A 6445-nucleotide genomic window follows, 5' to 3' on the forward strand; every position below is an offset into this window, starting at 1 on the left:
GCCCCATATGCCAACATGAAAGGAGTTGCATCTGTCGTGACTCTACAAGTAGTCCTGTAGGCCCATAATATTGGAAGTATCTCATCTACCCAATTATTTCTTGACTTCTCGATCCTCTTCTTTAGTCCATCCAGGATTATCCGATTTGCTACCTCCGCTTGCCCATTGGCTTGCGGGTGAGCCACAGAGGTGAACCGTAACTCAATTTCATTTTCTTCGCAATACTTCTTGAATTCCTCGTTGTTGAATTGTGTTCCATTGTCAGTGACGAGGATACGGGGAATTCCATATCGGCACATAATGTTTTCCCACAGGAATTGTGCAACCTGCTTAGTTGTGATTTTGGCCAAAGGTTTGGCTTCGATCCACTTGGTGAAATAATCAATGGCTACAATCAGAAACTTCCTTTGTGCTGTGGCCATAGGAAAAGGCCCTAGAATATCCATCCCCCACATAGCAAAGGGAATAGGTGAGTTGATAGAGGTCAGCATCTCGGGGGGTTGTCTGGCGACTGGTGCATGCTTCTGACAACGATCACACTTCTTTACATATTCTTTGGCATCAGCCATCATTTCTGGCCAATAGAAGCCTAAACGAGTTATCTTATGAGCCAAGGCCCTGCCCCCCAAGTGTTGCCCACAAATACCTCCATGCACTTCCTCAAGAGCTAAGCGTGCCTCATCGGGCCTGAGACACCTCAAGTAAGGAACCACGAAAGATCTTTTATATAGAATCCCATCTATCAAAGAGTACCTTAGTGCTCGAACAGTTAACTTCCGTGCCTCAATTGTATCGCTTGGCAACCAACCGGTCTGAATGTGAGCCTTGATGGGATCAATCCATGACGTCCCCAAGCCTACGGGAGCCACAAGCTTAATATCTATGCTTCGTGTCTTCAAAACACGGAAGTACACACTTCCTGAACTTTCTTCAATCTCAGATGAAGCAAACTTTGATAGCGCATCTGCTTTAGCATTTTCTTCCCTTGGAATGTGTTCAACATGGCATTCATTAAATTGGGTCATCACAGCCCTTACTAGGCGAACATACTTTGCCATCGTATCATCCCTTGCTTCAAATTCTCCCTTTACCTGGGATATGATCAACTTCGAGTCTCCACGGACCTTTAAGTTTTTGACTCTAAGTGTCCCAGCTAGACCAAGGCCAGCAATCAGGGCTTCATACTCTGCCTCATTGTTTGTGGTTGGGAAGTCTAGCTTCATGGCATACTCAATTAAGAATCCATCAGGGCTTTGCAAAACCAACCCTGCTCCACTGGAATTTGTTTTTGATGCTCCATCAAAATAGAGAACCCAATATTCTTTCTCCTTGTCCCCATTGTCGACTCCTTTGTCTTGAGGTGTGGTATCTTCCTGCCCCCCGACTTCTTGGTTGGGTATGGTACATTCCACCACGAAGTCAGCTAGTGCCTGGGCTTTTATGGCCATACGTGGCTTATACTTGAGATCGAACTCTCCCAACTCTATTGCCCACTTAATCAGTCTCCCACTTGCCTTGGGATTGTGAATGATATTTCTCAGTGGCTGATTTGTTAGCACTTCAATTTGGTGAGCTTGAAAATAAGGACGCAGCTTTCTTGAAGCCATTACCAAGGCTAAAGCGAATTTCTCAATGGCTGAATAATTCAACTCAGCACCATGCAAAATTTTGCTGACATAGTATACGGGTTTCTGGACTTTCAGTTCCTCCTTAACCAACACCGCGCTCAAGGCGCTTTCTGAAACAGCCAAGTACAAGAATAAAACTTCACCCAGGACTGGCTTGGCCAACAACGGGGCCTGGCCCATATACTTCTTTAACTCTTCAAATGCCTTCTGATTTTCCTCACTCCATACAAAGTCTTTAATGTTCTTTAATGACTTGAAGAATGACAAGCACTTGTCTCCTGACTTGGAGATGAATCGTCCTAGCGCAGCGACCCTTCCTGTGAGCTTCTGGACATCCTTGATGGTTTTTGGTGGTTCCATGTCCAGGATCGCCTTGATTTTATCGGGGTTAGCCTCAATTCCCCTTTTTGAGACCATCAATCCCAAGAATTTTCCAGATCCTACTCCGAAAGCACACTTCGTAGGATTCAACATCATCTTGTGGTACCTCAGGACCTCAAAAGCTTCCCTCAAATGGGTTATGTGATCAGTCTTTACTAGACTCTTGACTAACATGTCATCAACATAGACTTCCATTGTCTTACCAATAAGATCCTTAAAAATTTTGTTTACCAACCTTTGATAGGTTGCTCCTGCATTTTTGAGACCAAACGCCATAACAAGATAACAATAAACACCAAAGTCAGTGATAAATGATACCTTTGGAATGTCATCCTTATGCATTTTGATCTGGTTGTATCCGCTAAACCCATCCATGAAACTCAGCATTTCATGTCCAGCGGTGGCATCAATCAAAGTATCAATTCTAGGCAGCGGAAAACAGTCTTTGGGGCATGCATCATTCAGATCAGTGAAGTCTATACACATCCTCCACTTTCCATTAGCCTTCTTCACCATTACAGGGTTTGCTAACCACTCCGGAAATTGAATCTCCTCAATGAAACCAGCCTCTAAGAGCTTTTCCACTTCCTGCTTTATAGCCTCTTGTCTTTCCGGGGCAAAATTTCTTTTCTTTTATTTTACTGTCTTCCGGCTTGGATCCACGTTTAACTTGTGAGTAATTAACTTCGGGTCTATGCCTGGCATATCAGCTGCTGACCATGCAAACACATCACTACTTTCTTGCAAAAATTTCACTAACTTCCCTCTAAGGGGCTCCTCTAATGTGGCTCCAATGAAAGTCATCCTCTCAGGATTCTTGGGATCTAAAGGAACCGAAACCAATTCTTCTGCTGGCCTTCCTCTATTCTCATCATTTTCTCGAACATCCATATCTTCAATAGGAAGAACCTGCCCCCCGACTCCATCTGCCCTCAAAGAGGCCACATAACAGCTTCTAGCCATTTTTTGATCTCCTCTCTCTTCTCCAATCCCGTTTCGGGTGGGAAACTTCATGATTGAATGGTAGGAAGAGGGGACTGCCTTGAAGGCATGTATCCCTGTTCTCCCCATGATAGCATTATAAGTTGAACTAGCCTTTACCACCACGAAATCCAGCATCTGAGTCGCTTGCCTTGGCTCCGTACCTATGGTGGTTGGCAATTTAATTATCCCTTCCACAGGACATTCTACTCCAGCAAATCCATATATCGGCATGTCGGTTGGTGTCAACTGGGAGTCGTTATACCCCATCCTTAGAAAGGTGTCGTGGAGCAAGATATCCACAGAAGCACCATTATCCACAAGGACCCTCTTAACCGGGCTATTTCCTATTATCGGCGTTATGACCAGCGGGTCGTCATGGGGAAACTTCACACCCTCTAGGTCGGAATCATCAAAAGCCAATGTTACTTCTGTCCTGGCCCTCTTCGGGGCTTCTCCAACAATATGCATAACCTCTCTAGTATATGCCTTTCTGGAATTTTTGGACAATCCAGCAGCAGTTGGACCTCCAAAGATCGTGTTTATCACAGGCCCTCGAGGTCTCGGCCCTCCATAAATGGTGTTTATAACTGGTCCTCTAGGTTGGGGGTTTCGCCCCTGATCGTCTTGGTCCCTCCTACGATCTTCAAAGTTCTTCCTTCCATTATTATTTCTGTCCCCTCCATCTCCAGTATACTTGTTCAATCTTCCTTTTCGAATCAAAAACTCAATTTCATCTTTCAATTGCCTACACTCATCGGTGTCATGGCCAACATCTTTGTGAAACCTGCAATACTTGCTCTTATCTAGCTTGGCTGGATCGGCCTTCAAGGGCTTAGGCCAACGAACATCTCGATCTTTCTCGATCTCCATCAAGATCTGGCTTCTGGGAGCATTCAGCTTAGCGTATTCGGTGAACTTTTGCCCAGGTCCTCCCTTCTTGGGGGTTGAATCAGGGTTTTGTTCGGTTTTAGGATACTTATCCTTAGCGATATACTCCAGATCAGTTTTTCGCTTCTTGCCTCCAGTGGGCTCATTACTTACTACGGTCTTCCTCATGCTTTCTTCAACCTTGATATACTTCCCTGCCCTCTCTTGGAGCTGCAACATATTTTCAGGGGGACGTTTGGCCAAGGACATCTTGAAAAACTCATCCCTAGTTCCTTGTTGCAGTGCTATCATAGCTACCTTATCATCAAGGTCTGGGACTTTTAAAGCCTCCTTTGTAAAACGATTCAGGTAATCTCTCAAGGATTCCTTAGCTTCTTGCACAATACTCATAAGAGATGCTGAACTTTTCTCATGGACTTTTCCACTGATGAACTGCTTAATAAAAGCCTGACTTAACTCTCTGAACGATCCAATAGAGTTTGGGGGCAAACGACTGTACCATCTTTGAGCCATACCTGACAGGGTTTGAGGGAAGGCCCGACACTTTATAGCATCATTCACGGGTTGCAGCAACAGTGCATTAGAGAATGTCCTAACATGATTAGCGGGGTCTCCCGTGCCATCATAGGCTTTGATAGTGGGCATCTTGAATTTCCTTGAGATATGGGCATTCATTATCTCTTCTGTGAAGGGTGGAGTTGGATCATCAGGATCTCCAAGGGGAAGGAGATTGCTTGGATCAGTTCTTGGGACAACAGCCCTTCTTCTTACCGGACCATCCAGGTCTATGACAGGAGGAGGATTTCTCCCCCTAGGAGATATCTCGGGTCTGGTGGCCTGGTGAGCCTCCAAATCACGCCTCAGCCTTTGGATTTCAGCCTCATGAGCCCTGATCCTTTCCTGCACTTCTTGGGGATTCGCCCCTGGGGTGCTTTGGGGGCGTTGCCTTCCATCGGTCATTGGCTCTTTTCCAGGACGCCTCCTTCTCGGGGCCACTTCATCATCCGAAGATTCGGAGTCTCTCTCAGTATAAGGACCAGAAAATTCCCGATCCTCAGGAATAGGACCCAAACCTCGTATATAGGGGGGTGACTGCCCTCGTGCTTCGCCTCGCCTAGCATATCCGCTTCCTCCAACCTCAGGGCGAAGGGGCATCCCATAAGGGGGGTTAGTGGTAACAATAGTTGAATATTCATACCCGACGGGTCGAGAATTCACAGGTATATGTATTTGTTGAACTTGAGGATTCGTACCTTGAATAGTCGGGGGAGTTGTCCCTTGTGGCTGAGGATGAGTTGCCCCTGTCTGGGCTTCCCCCTGAGTAGATGCATAAGTTGAATGGGGAGGAACCTCCACGGTTGATGAAATCACCTGGGTTGTCCCTGATGGTGTTCCCTCCTCCAGAGTGCTGGTTGTTCTCCGTGTTCTCGCCATGGTTGTTGTTTCGTTTTTCCCACAGACGGCGCCAAATGTTATGGATTAAAACTAATATATATAATTGCTGTATTTAATACTAAGGAACGTGAGCTTCGAGGCTCGATTTGACTGCTCTTGTGTTTCGTGACTCAATCCGCCTTAACAAGATGCCTACGTACCTTGCTGATTGCCAAGGATCAAGTCAAAAAACGTAGTTCTGATTTGTGGGGTGAGACCCCTTATATAGATGTGGGAGTCCTTGAATTGGACTTGGTATAGGAGACTTGATGGACAAGCCTCTGATTTAGGATAGACTTAGGAGTCCTAGGAAGTAGGAAGCTGATTCCTTATCCTTTTAGGTCCCCTTGGGGCTAATCTCTAAGGATTTATATCCTTATCGGGACTCTTTTCAACATCTGATTTCTCCCTTATTAATTAATTACGAAATTAATTAATAATCAGGGCTTTTGGGCCTTTTTTATTCCATTAGGCCTGATCTGGTCCATCAGGCTTAACCTTTCTGGTCTGAATATTATACATCTTATTATTGGGCCTATCAGCCCATTAATTATAAAATCAGGACTTATTTATCCCTATCAATAACATTATTTATTTATTTTTTAATAATATGATACATTGCGGTCTTAATTTAGTGGGATAAGTAGAATATATATAGTAGTTTAACAATTTATTAGTTTAGCGGATATATAACACTATTTATTTATTTTCTTTAATAACCAAAATTAGGGAATAACAGTTGAACCAAATTATAACCCATTCCGATTATTATAGTATAGTATAGATTAGTACATAGTGTATTTTAATAGTAGATCGAGTTATAATTTTTAATTACTCAAACTACCGTAAAAACCCGTATATATACATAAATAATTTCTCAAATAAATTTGTCTATATATTAAAATCATTATGATTAGAAAAATGAAAAAAAAATATATTTTTTTGCTTTATCTTATACTTTTATAGTAATTTCGTAACATCACATATGATTCTCGTGAATAATTTTTTTAATAGATTATATTTCATAGAATTTGAATAAATATCTACGATAAATATTTTATAATAATTTTAAATTGATAAAAAAATATATTAAATTTAAATGACGTTATATAAGCTTTATTAAAATAAAT

Source organism: Apium graveolens, chromosome 5 (assembly GCF_009905375.1).
Source record: "Apium graveolens cultivar Ventura chromosome 5, ASM990537v1, whole genome shotgun sequence".
NCBI classification, from domain to species: domain Eukaryota; kingdom Viridiplantae; phylum Streptophyta; class Magnoliopsida; order Apiales; family Apiaceae; genus Apium; species Apium graveolens.